This window comes from Astatotilapia calliptera, chromosome 4 (genome assembly GCF_964374335.1).
Source record: "Astatotilapia calliptera chromosome 4, fAstCal68.1, whole genome shotgun sequence".
NCBI classification, from domain to species: Eukaryota; Metazoa; Chordata; class Actinopteri; order Cichliformes; family Cichlidae; genus Astatotilapia; species Astatotilapia calliptera.
In genome coordinates this window covers 6,838,855-6,852,792 of record NC_137425.1, presented here as the reverse complement: position 1 = coordinate 6,852,792, position 13,938 = coordinate 6,838,855, and the positions used below count along the sequence as shown (strand labels likewise).

The following is a 13,938-nucleotide window of genomic DNA, read 5'->3' as shown; positions in this document are numbered from 1 at the left end:
AAATATGCTAATGAGGCATTGGGTGTGTAACAAAATTTCAGTGCTGCATAAAGTCGGCATCAAAATTCCTTCCTCATACCTACATAAACCAATTCAGCTTGTCTTTAAAAATATCTTTTAAATATATGCAATGTAAAAGGAATCTTGACATTACCAATTATTTTGTGTTTTGCTAGTTTTCAGGAATTTTATGTTTAAACAGATCAGTATGTCACTGTTTGATTACATTTGCATTAATTTGTTAAATATCTAATAGACGAAGTAGAGTTGAATTACCAAATAAGCATAATTCAGATTTAAGTAAAATTTCTTTCCGGTAGCTTAATGAAGATTTGCTGTGGAAGCAAAATATTACAAACTCTCAGTGCATGGAAAATAAAATTGCCTGTGGTGCGTCGTCTTAACGGTGTGTGGCTTTTGACGGTCTCTCCTGGAACTCATTCACACACAAAACCCCAACAATGGCTATGTATAGACTAGAAAAAAGACAGCCAGAGGCTGTGTAAAGTGGGTGTAAATTTTGGCTGGCCTTTTTAAAAAGCTGTAGTAATTGTGGGCTTTAACCCTTTCCAAATTCAGACATAGGAGACGTGTGGGAGGACATAGTTTTCACACGCTGCTCAACAAGGCTGCGTACTGTTTAAAAACCTTCATCTTTTATGCTTATTTTCTGTTCCCAATGCATTGATTGTAACCAAAAGTAATTATTTTGCACATCAGGTTGTTAAACTCCACTTTTATTTAATAGTTCTACTTGCTTGCTAAAAGGCACCTCATAGCACAAAATACAAAACTGGAGCGTAGTCATGCAGGGATAGAAAAGGGCCTTCCACAAACTGTTTCCACAAATTTGAAAGTATTTAATTGTCACAAAGATCTTGCAATATGAATCTTAAGTGGAACAAAGAGGCCGACTCCATAACATTTCCCATGCCACCAAATTTTATAGTCATCACAGTGCAGTCATATATTTGCTAAACTCACTTGTCTATCAGACAGCATTTTGTCGCACCACAGAACAGATTTCCATGACTTCAGAGTCCAGTGGTGGTATGTTTTTCACCTCTCCATCTGATGTTTGGTATTGTACTTTGATGTAATAGAAGCAGTTGCTCTTTCTTGTGTTGTTGTAGCATTATGATACATAGCCAAACAGCACCATTATCAGAACTTGCTCCACCCCTACTGTATACTTATGTGCTCCCTGACGAGGTATACACTTTAATTAATTTTAATGAGCAAACTCTGGTACCAAATTGTTGAATTATGCCACAAGATAATGCTGTTTCTCTTAATTGCATTTTGAAGTACACAGTCCCTCATTGCCTATAAAATTTTAGCATGTTGTTTAACCCTACTTGATAGTATGTGATGGAGTCTGTTTCCAAAGTTTGGCCATATGACACTGTTAACATCACCAATCACATTTTCTTCATACGTGTTTGGTTGTGTTGAAATCTCCCAATTCTTTGAATCTTTGGGCTGAAGGAAGGACAATACTCGGTGTATTTATGCTCAATCACCAATCATTTATTTCCATACAATTCAACACTTAAGAGCATAAGGACCATCATGATGGGGAGACATGCCTGAAGAGGGTCACAGCAAGTCTCAAAATGGTGACGGGTTGCTCAGCTTTTTATAGTCTCTAGTGGCCCCCATCTAGTCGTAAAAGCCAAAACATCACATTCTTTCTCTGTTACAGCGCCTAAGTTATGACCTCGGCAGTTGTTTCTCTGCTTTCTGTAAGGTGGGGGTATGGAATGTGGTCTGTCTATCTCCCCTGTCTTAGACACAGAGTCTCCTTCTCTTCATGATTCAACAATAGAACATGTCAAGAAAACAGTGTAACACATTCCCAGCAGATCAAGGATACAGAGTGATGCACATTTATCTAATGAACTAATATGTGAATATGTTCTGTTAACTCAAAAGTATAATGAGAACTAAACTACATACAGCTCACACACTCTATATTAAAGGGTATAATATGATCTACAGCAGTATTCTAATTCAACTACTTTGATTACATATATAAGGTAACATATGATAACAGAATAATATCACAGTTGGTATGCAGAGCTGTAGCTGGGATTTACATATATAGATCTAAATTGACTGGTAAACAAAATGCTTTACTAAAATTTAAAGTTTTATGCACCTATATATATTTACACATCGATAATAAGTCCGTTTAACGTTTAATTTTATTCACTTACTTTCCGGTCATATGGAACAAAATTTGATCTATTTTCTTTCTGAGCATCAACTGACTGTTGCAGTCCTTGAACACACATCAGATTTTCTTGTGTGTAACTGAGGATCTATTCATGCTGTCAACAGTGCCCGGAGAGTCGGGGGTTGCGTGCGCACTGCATGGGCTTGGATGGTCTTTTTGATCATGTTTTTCTGAGCCACGCTGTGGTGCGCTGTGAACAAAGACAGAAGGTTACGTGAGCAGCCAAATTGTTGGTGAACATTCAGGGTGAAATTATGTTTACTTTTCTCTGTAGAGATGGTTGAATCAGTCATCACATCAGAACAATCTAGATTGAATGAGATAGGTTGGCTGACACAGAAATTGCTTCCAAATTACCTTTGCAGTGACGAACAAGTTATCTGAAAACGATAAAACAATTATTCTTTACATATTGTTCAGTCAAAAAAGTAGTTATTTTAACTTATTATGTATTATCAAAGGTGATTCACATGTTTAGAATGAAAAACATTGTGTGTTAGAAGCAAGCAGCCCTATTTGACCATTAAGGAGCAGCAAACTTGATGGTCCAGCTACTGCTTGACCAAAGAGCTCCTCAGGGGTCCCAGGTTACGCAACCTTTAACCCTTTAGACCCTAGGCTACTGATTGAAATATTGATGTAGGAGGAAAAATGCAGAAATGTATTCACTAAAAGCTACAAAACTGTAAGGTCAAAATGATCAACCTCAGGCTGTATCAATGAGAAGTGCTTAACAGTTTAGCTTTTGCTTATCATCCATTCTAACAGAGCAAAACATTATATTTCAAATATCTGTTAAAGTTCTCAGTCATTCAAATCATCGTAGTCTGAGGAGCTTGGAAAGAAAAGCATCTGGACTTCTTCGAGTTTCTTGAAGATGTTTCACCTCTCATCCGAAAAGCTTATTCAGTTCTAAGAGCAACTGGTGGAGAGTCCCAGATTTTAAGTCCTATGGGAGTGTCCCTCAAGAGGGTCCTCTACCTAATCGCATGAGCCAAGGTGGGAAAATGGATGTGAGTGGGTGTTAAGGCGTCTGGGAAGGGACCTCAAAACTGGATTGTAGATGGCAGACAGTTGGTGTTGTAAGCCACCGCCTCTGTTCAAAGATGGTCGTTCACAGTGGATATAGAACAGAGGCGGTGGCTTACAACACCAACTGTCTGCCATCTACAATCCACTTTGGGTTCTCCTGTACTTGTCTTTCTGTTAAAAGAGAGTTTTTCCTTCCCACTGTCGCCGAGTGTTTGCTCATAGCATGTTTGATTTTGTGGAGTTTTCTCTGTATTGTTGTTGGGTCTTTGCCTTACAGTATAGAGCACCTTGAGGCACCTGTTGTTGTGATTTGATCGTATAAATAAAACTGAATTAAATTATATTTCCAAGTAATTGAAAAAGATAAAAGTAAAAATCTGTGACACTAATTGAATTTGTAATTTAATGAAACTAGTTTAAAAAGTTCTCAACTATACACAGAAACTTTGGGGCCGCTTTAAGAAAATAAATATTATTGATCATTTTGAGAAAAAAGTTGAAATGTTGAGATACTACAGTTGTTTCAAGCCAAAACTACTGTACCCTCTACAAAATCCTTTGTATCGATGAGATAGTGAGACAAATTGATTAGCCATCTTGTCATATCTTGTAATACAATATACATACTCTTTACTGCACGAGGCTGTAATCATCAATATCCTTGCATCTGTCCGTTATCAGCCATTTCATTTTGTACAAATCCAACCAACTCTTCCACGTTTGTGTTTTTTCTTTTTTCCCTTCTGACCATATGTAACAAAGAGAAGTAATCTCCTTGTAACTAAAACTGATTCTGAAGTATGATCTCAGTAACTCATGTACACAAGGCATTTTGTAGAGGGTTTAGCATCCGTGGCAGGTTGTAACTGTAATATCCACTTTTCACAGTTTTTTTTTTTTTTTTAGAAATTTCAACATTATTCTCAAAAAGATCAAGAATTTTTTATTTCTTAATGTGGCCCTAATACTCCGCCATAGTTTTATAGTGTTGCTTTCGTTTGTTTTTATTATATTGTATGGTTATGTGTTCATGCTTTTATTTTGAAAGTTTACAGCTCCCTATCTGCATCACCCTAATTTAAAAAAAAAAAAAAAAAAAAAAGAGAAAAAGAAAGACTTGTACCTGTACATGGCAATTTAAAGAAAGACTTGTACCTGTACAGGGGGTCTGGAACAGGAGCGTTGGCAGAGGGTGTCACAGCTGAGAAAGCTGCAGCATGTAGTAACAAACTTTAATTGGAGCAATGGCAAAGAGGCCATGGTAGGGTTTGTGAGGGATCGTGCAGGCAGGGGAGGCTATTGTGGAAGCTATTCACAATGATTAAAGTATAGTGACATGAGTGGAGTAGATGTATGGGACACATTATGGTTGGTAGAGTCTGGGTAGATTTGGAGAACATTTTGGCATCTGTCGGTGGAACAAAGAGGTGAATGGATGATAGCAAGAGGAGAATAGCAGCAGACAGACCTCAGACCTCTGCCCATCTCCAGCCCAATACCAAGTTTTAGACCAGACCAGAGATCGGTTTCAGAACCAAAGAGGCCGCCTCGTGCGCAAATGCTATTTTTTAGTAATGTAAGATAAATCTTTGCTATTTTCTTGGCTGGCCAAACAGTTTTTTGCTGCTCTCCATGCAGTCAGAAAGGGTACCTTGGCTCACACTTGCATTAAAATGTCCAACTTCAAAGATAAAATGAACTGTTGTTAGCTTTTGTTTTCATAAGAGCAGAGACTGACAGATGAGTGCCGCATTTGCTGTAAGGTTGCTGTTGCACTGGTCTTTTGTGGCAAAGCAGGAGCTGAGCATGAAAGCGAGGTTGTTGTAGATAGTCCTTGTTCCCACTCCCACCTATGGACACAAGCTGTGGGTAGTGACCAAGGGTGAGATTTGCAGATACAAGCGAAGGGTGTCTGGCTTCTCTCTTGGAGATAGCGTGACATCGGACATCATGTTTCCTGGATGCGTGTTATGAGCTGTTCAAGCATGTCCAAGTAGAAAGAAGATACTTCAGAGGGATTATTTTTCTAAACTGGCTTTGAAAGCACCTTACTGCCCTCCAAAAGAGCTGGAAGAGACGGGTAAGGAGAGGAATGTCTGGGCATCTCTATTTGAACTGCAGAAAATGGATGTGTGGTTTCAAATGCTAACTAACACTTCCATAACAACTGCACATGCAGTGCATTTTTTTAATATACCTCTTGTACCTCTCCCCAGTTTGGATTTCTTTTTTTAATCTATAGATTTGCTGATACAGGCAACTAAAGCTAAAAGCTGCTGGACCTTAATTTGTGTAACTGAACTGGACCTCTCTACCTTGTTTGTTTTGTCCAAAATCAGCAGACGTAGAAAGTAAATCACTAGGTGGTATCAAGGCCATGTCCATTTTTTTTGTATACAGCTTATGCTTACATTATAGCTATTATAAACTTTCACAAAAACAGTAATCCAATTATTGGGGCAGGCGATTAAATATATTATATGCGAGCCCCTATAAAGCCATTAGAATCATTAATCTTGGATGGGTTGCTTTTAAAAACTGTCAAATATCATGAATTAAATTACACATAATCCAGTTATGTAACTGAATTAATGATATTTACAATATATATGTCAATAGGAAATATTTTTATAAGAACAACACATCACATAAAACCTCAGTCTACACTATTTCACCACCAACACAGAGAACAAAGCATTTTTGTGAAAACTGTATATGACAGTTGACAGTGTGCAAACATGAATTTATTTTGAAGAAGCTTCTAAATCCATCAGCCAACATGATTGTAGGTACTGTGTATTTCTTCCCACTATTTTAGGAGGCAGAAAAAAATAAAACAAAAAAACAACAAAATTTGGGGCCAAACTAATGTTGTTTATACTTTCACTCCTTTCTTTAGTTGTAGCTTCAGAACCACAGACAGCGTTTATTGTGTTTCTGTGTGTGTGTGCGTCACTCCTAAACAGTGATCTAAAAACTATAATAAAACTATATTTTATATAATAAGATTGAAAAGAACATGTTTCATTTTATTATCTATCATTCTTTTTTCTCTTTCACTCAGATTATAATTTGAACCCCTGAACTAAATATGTATTGTATTTCTCAGACTTTGACTTTGAAAAGAGAAACATTCATGACAAAATAAAGTATTGGGAGAAAAATACTTCAAAGTTAATTTACAGCCCGTCCACAATTTATGTTTTCGGTCGTATGCTAAGTGACGCAGGGAGCCCAAAAATTGACTTATAGAAGCATTTTATATGTATGTAGTGTTTCTGCTGTTGAATAACATGATAATAGTAAGATAATAATGTGGAAATAAGCAACACAATACTTTTGTACCTACTTGGTATCAGGTGTGGTTTTCAGCTGAGCAATACTAGACTAAAATTTTTAGTAGTGTGCTAATAACTGGTGGTAATAACGTGAAGGAAATTGTAACAATGTCTCTGATGCATAGCCATATTTTGGTAACAATTATATAACTTACTAGTAAAGAAATAGCAATTTTATATATTCTAATGCAAACCTTTTAATATAGTGTCACCAATGTGGTAATGAGTTCATAATAAAAAGGCAATATAGTTTGATGCTTTTACATGTTAGGATACCCCATATTATAATGGTGGAATGAATCCTACCTTCTACCCTTCAAATTTATTCTTTGTTTGAATTTATTACTAATGTAATAATAGAGTAATTATTGTGTTTAATGCTGTGGCTTACTACACTGAAACATTTCTGGTAGTTTCTGTAGAATAACCATAAAAAAAAAACAGTAAGAAAAAAAAAGACCATATCTGATCAGGGCTCCTTTAGCTTAACTTTAACTTAACTTTAGCTCTCAGTCTGTGTCTGAACTTGATTCTTTTTTTAGCTTCATTGTTACATATTTGACACTTTTTCATTATCTCTTACGTGGTTACAGTTGAGGGGATGTGTAACTTTTTATGAGTTTGGTTGTGACTCCTAGCTGGGACAGCTGCTTTAATAACACTTTATCAGCACTGATGTAGAAACCCATAAAGCAGCAAGTAAGATTGGACTTCAGCTGCACGTCTTCCTGGCAGCAGTTTCAAGAATTATAGTCATACATTGACTCACCAATGTCTGAAGGCAAATAGATAGATAATATTACTTGTATATGAGTAATAGGAAAGTAAGTGCTGGGTGCTTGGTTTGTCTTGGAGCTATCACAGTCTATAGGTGAAGGTAATGGGACCTAGCTGATGTGGCACAGAGCCCATTACGTTCACATCAGCACGTATCTTCTCCTACACGTTGTTCTCTTTTTTATGATTCTGCACTGCTCTTTGTTGTTGCCAAGGAACGGTATCAGATGAATGCTGGCTCTTATCTTGTCACACTCCTAATTTCCTGTGGACCGGTTCTCCCCTGTGGCTGCTGTGGTGTGTGTGTCTGTGTGCCAGTGCTGCTCCCGCTAAGACAACAGTGTACTCACACGGGGTAGATAGGTCTGTAATGACTGGGTAAACAAATGCAGAACATATGGAGCCCTCCATTGCCAGGAACACCACCACTCAACAAATGCATCTCACATTTCATATGCAGATCCAGGAGGACAAAGGATGTGTTTTGATGTTTGCATTCAAAAGGCCTCAGCAAAAATACAGGTTTCATGGAGGCACGTCCACTTATGCTCAGCACTGAATGGTCCCATTCCTCTCATCAGTGTGGTGAACACAGCCGGTGTTTTGTTAATGTCGGAGATTTTGCAATAGGCAGGTGAGGCCCATTTTACTATATCTCACTGGAGCTGAACGGTGAATGCTATTTACACCCTGGCCTAAGGCAGATAGCACAGGCAATTTTAAATCTAACCATAGATAGATGGATAGATAGCAGGAGCTGTTTTCAGGGAATGTTAAGGCGAGAGTGAGTGAAAACAGGTGATAAAAGCAGAGTAATGATGTTCCAGTTGTGGTGTCTCCCGGATCAGCAGCAGGGAGCCCAAGATTGAATGAAATCCATCTAGTGCAGCCGGATATTCTCCCACTTTCCTGAGAAAATTGAAAAGAATTCAGAGAAAACTACAGCATTTTTCCCACTTCCCATAAAAACACTTTAAAAGAGGTTTGTCTGTCTCTTTCTTTCTCTGTCTGATCTGTAAGCATAAATGTGCACTATTTGTCCATAAACATCTGAAACCATACTTATTAAAAACCTGGTCGATCTTCCCTTCAAGGTCATATGTAACACCCCTTTCAACACTTGGGATACAGATTTAAATGGTCACCTGTGTGTTGGGCCAATAGCTGAGGTTCGACTACTGGAGCAGTGGATGACTAATGAAACGCTCTGAGAACTTGGTTTGATCAATTTGTATTCACAATTAAAGAATCTTACATACATACAATGAAAACAATAACAGTACATGAAAGGAAAAATTGGGCCCAAGTCACGGAAAATAATAAACAAAACACACACAACCCCGGGGGATTTGACTCAGTCTCTCTCTCTCGTGTCAGCCGACACCCTTAAGTGTGAGTCCAGCAATGAGGATTCTCTTTGCAGGATGTGCAAAGGAGGAATGACGTGCAAATCTGTCCTACCACTTAAGTAGAGTTTGTACAGTTCACAGTTCGTCCAAAGAATTTAGTTCTCTTCCTAGAGCAATCATCTCAAGGGTCCTGGAGGGGTGGCTCGCCATCTTTGGACTGGATCATCACTGAACTGTACGCCCAAGTAAAAAAAACCTGACCTGTATAACACAGTCAGAATAACATTCAAAAATCTATATTTAGTCATTTATACATATATCCTTTCTTATGTTTCGTTCATACATACTAACAAATTTGTATTTTACCTTTCCAGTATACAGAAAGAACGACAGAATATTCCAAAACATAGACAATGATAACTTCTTACCAAAGTAACCAATAAAATGGGCTCTCCTGGAGCTTCAAAATGGCGATGGTGAAGCGTTGTAGCACAACTACAAAGAAACATAACCCCATTTTCTTTAAACTGTATTCACCTCACAATGAACACAATTAAGGATTGATATAGGAACATATCAACATCTACAGCATACATATGACTTACAATCTTTACATGCATCGTCATAGGAAGCTAACAAACTCTAACATACAGTTTAATCCTCACAATCACACATGTACAGCCACATGGCTAATAGCAATAGCCACGATAGCCGCTAGCATGTCATCGTTAGTGGCTTAAACTCACAATATTCTTGTTCACAACAAATTAACTCACCCAGAAGAATCCGAGCAGTAACAAACTCCTTTCTGGTTAACAACAATTTCCAGATAGTTTATTTCCACCGTACAATCCGACTGAATAAAAACAACCACGCTTTTCACTTGGAAAAAAACTGACTTTTCTTCCTCTCCCTCTCTCCTGATATCCGTAACTGCTACGCAGTGAACGGCAGGAGGCGGTACTTCCCCCTGTATACTTCAAGGACCATCAGGACATTATAGACATCTTCTATTTTATTAATTCTCAACAAAATAATTTAACTTAATAAAACTTAACAGTGAACTCAAAATACTAACATCACTCATAACACACTAAAACCCTTAGTAACTCTCCAGGGTTACACCTATCCTCGTGCCCCTCTGGATTATTCCAGTATATTTTCTCCCTGGAAGCCTCATCTTTTTTTTTTTTTTTTTTTACCATGGATTTACACACAAGATGCAAAAATAATTTTCTGTGTACGACTTACCTAACTTTTGTGTCTGCGATCATCATTACTGATGATAGCCTGGCCTCTGACTACAACCAAGAAATCCAGCAAGAGCAGTGTTAAGTGAAAAAATCCAAAGTGTATGCCCAAAGGTACTGCATCAGGTCTGGAACATGACTAGAAGCATGCTCTTCTTTGACATGAATCAATTTGTGAATTCCCCTGGCTCAAACTGTTGGTGGCAGATTCCACCGTAACGTTCTGTGGCATCAGAGGGAAAAACACCTAAACATGCATTTTGCCCGTGCCTAGTCCATTAAAAGCACTTTTAAAATAAATTATCCCTGCAATGCCAAGTGTATCATACCTAATACATGTGTTTTTGAGACCTCTATATCAGCATTGTGATTTTTTTGTAAAATAACTTTAACCCTGTTATTAGTTTCATTTGTTTAAGCTCATTAAACTCATATAGAAATTTATATTTAGTTTCCTTTGTTTTAGCATTTTTTCAGAAAATTTAACAAACAGAAATTTTCTGGCAATTATTTAATAGTTCAGGATTTTCATGGGTAACTTTTACTAATAATGACAAAGACAACATTGTGTCATTGTGTTAGTACACTGAAGGAGATACAGAAGAGCATGGTGGAGGGCTGAATTCAAATCAGTTATGATTTTGATTTTTTTTTAATTATATATTTTAGACATGGTCATAATTAAAAAGACAATAGATTGTATAAGTACTCCTCTTTGTTATATTTTTAATCTTTCGCTACAGTCAGGAGTATTCCCTGACAGAATGAAAGTGGCAAAAGTAATACCATTATATAAATCAGGAGATAAGCATAGTTTTAACAATTATAGGCCAGTGTCTCTTTTATCACAGTTTTCAAAATTGCTAGAAAAACTCTTTGCACAAAGACTTGATAGTTTTATTGAAAAATATCAACTAATACATGAAAACCAATTTGGATTTCGTAAAAATAGGTCAACGGCATTAGCGTTGTTGACTTTTATTGAAGATATTTCATCTGCAACACATAATAATAAATACACAGTGGGAGTATTTGTTGATTTAAAAAAAGCTTTTGATACGATACAACATTCTATTTTGATTTCTAAATTGTATAACCATGGAGTGAGAGGAGTAGCATTGAATTGGTTAATGAGTTATTTAGAGAATAGGTTGCAATATGTTTATTATTTTGGCAATACTTCTGAAAGACTGAAGATTGTATGTGGTGTTCCTCAAGGTTCTATTTTGGGACCTAAACTCTTTAATTTATATATTAATGATATTTGTGACGTATCTAAAAGGTTAAATTCGATTTTATTTGCAGATGACACAAATTTTTATTGCTCTGGAGAGAATTTGAAAGACTTGGTTGAAATTATGACTTCTGAGATGTTAAGAATAAAAAAATGGTTTGATGTAAATAAATTATCTTTGAATCTGACAAAAACGAAATATATGATATTTGGCAATCGTGTAAAGGAGGATAAAGTCATTATGTTTATAGAGGAAGAATTGATTGAAAGAGTTACTGAATTTCGTTTTTTGGGTGTAATAGTGGATGAGAATTTGACATGGAAATCTCATATTGAACATATTAGAAAGAAAATGGTCAAAAGTATTTATATTTTGGGTAGTATAAGAGATTTATTAAATTATAAAACAATGCGTATTTTATATTTTTCTTTGTTTTTTTCATATATCAACTATTGTGTTGAAGTTTGGGGGAATACATATGAGAATACCATAAAACCTTTAAACCTATTACAGAAGAAAGTTATACGAATAATTCATAATGTTAAATATAGAGAACATACAAACAAATTATTTATAGAATCAAAATTATTAAAATTAGGAGATTTAGTGAAATTACGGACATTATTAATTATGTTTAAGGCTAAAAATAATATTTTGCCTTTTAAGTTACAAAGAGTATTTTTGATGTGTTCAAGTGGAGAAGAGAATAGAAGGAAATTTTATTTTAAACATCAGTTAGCCAGGACTACACAAAGATTAATGAGCACAACGGTTAGGGGTATAAGACTGTGGAATTCACTTCATTATAATTTAAAGAATTGTATAAATTTACAATGTTTTAAAAAGTGTTATATGTTTAAAACGATAACTCAGTATGAAGAATGCGAATGAATGTGATGTTGGTTTGGGATTCGACCGGAGAGAAATGTCAATATTAGTTTGTTCCTGATTTTTGGTGCCCACCGGTGATATAAGTTCGATGGTAGATAGGGGGCAGGGTTTAATAAGAATATTTTCTTCTTCCTGCTCCTTTTCACACATGGTTGTTGTGTTTTGTTGACAGAAGATGTGGTTGTTTTGTTTGATTTGTAGTACCAAGTGTGAAATAAATAAAAATGAAATGAAATGAAATGAAATTAGTTATAAATTTAAATAGGCCGAGGCATAAAAATGTGTTATTGCAACTCCTATACTTGAGAAAGTGATAAGGTTAGCAATAATGTGGAGTTATTATTTATTTATTTTCTTAATCAATATTGAATATAATATTGTTCCTCAGACTTTGCTTTTGTTAAATAATTACCTGTTTGTAGCAATCGCAGCCTTTTAGAACTTTGGTATTCTCGCTGTCGATTTGTTGGTCAGTTCTCTTTTTATACTGCAAAAATCCCCAACCTTACCACCACAGAAGCAATCCCAACCATCACATTTCCTCCTCCCGAGGGCTGCATGTTATTCTCTTTGATCCATATTCCTCAGACTTTAATTTGTCTTACCCTAACATTTCAGTTTTTTTAGCAATTTCCCACATGAAATATCCTTTATTTCTTACAAGAATGCTCTTGCAAGCTTTGGGGGAAAAAAAACTTTTTTTCTGAACATATTGTGACTTTGAGACAAAGGGTAGCTGCAGACACTCCAGCTGTGCTAACTTACTTGTTATCTTGCAGTTGGGGACAAAGTGAAGCCAGCAGAATAAAGAACCAATGGTGGCTGAAACTAAACCTTTTTATGCCTTTTATAAGTACATTAAAGATAAGTAGTCATTTATTTATTCATATAAATATAACTCCTTGTAGTTGTAAGATAAGTAATTTATTAACTAATTATAGAAAGCACAAACCTTATTCAGCAATATCAACTGTGTGAAATGAGTTCCACCTCAGTAGACTCATTAAAACACTTTTCAGTGCACTTGTATTGATATTCTAGTATGTTAATATAAAAGTAGCAGACTTTAAAAGAGGCATTGCACATAACAAAATCGTTTACTTATCATAATAATATTGCCCTATTGACAGATGACACACTCAATGGCCACTTCATAAGGTACACCTTCTCTCCTATTTGCCTTCAGAAATGTCTCAATTCTTCATGGTACAGATTCAAGTGATGTTTCTGAGGTCAGGGGGTAGGGAATTCCAAAGTTGAGGGGCCGAGCGACTAAAACCCTGCCCCCCATGGTAATAAGATGAAAGGAAGGAACAGAAAGAAGAAGAGGAGAATCCGAGGCACCGGGATGGAATGGAGATCTGTACCAAATCAGAAAAGTATGGTGGGGAGCAAGAATGAATAGCCTTACATGTATAAAGGAGTATGATGATGGAATCACACAGTTTCAGCAGGCTTTTCTGCAGCACATCTGTAATGGGGAATATCCTGTTCCAACACATCCCAAATATACTATGTACAGTTCCTTTAATTCTGAATTTATTAAAAAAAACTAGATGGACACAGAAGGCATGGTGAGTTTGTATCATACAGCAAACATAAACAGAATATTAAAAAGAGGAGACAACTGAGAATTTCTACTTCTATAAAATGAAAAACACTGTTTAAATCCTGTCTATGTGAGGCTGTTTGTGTGGTGTCAGTAAGGCTGCTCAAGTACAGGATCTGAATATTTATACATCTCACTTACACAGTTCACATTCGTTTATCTACACATCCTATACTTATGAATACACGAAATACATTAAAATATGCAAATGCCTGTTT

At 36.2% G+C, this 13,938-nt stretch overlaps 1 long non-coding RNA gene across 1 annotated transcript; it reads right to left on the bottom strand.

Moving 5' to 3' along the window:
* Positions 1 to 8,601: 8,601 nt before the first annotated feature.
* On the bottom strand, positions 8,602 to 9,856 carry LOC145428517 (uncharacterized). Its single transcript, XR_013908802.1, has 3 exons — positions 9,512 to 9,856; positions 9,164 to 9,230; positions 8,602 to 8,996 (listed from the first exon to the last, which is right to left on the bottom strand). It is a non-coding gene; the product is annotated as an uncharacterized LOC145428517 (long non-coding RNA).
* Between the last annotated feature and the right edge of the window lie 4,082 nt (positions 9,857 to 13,938).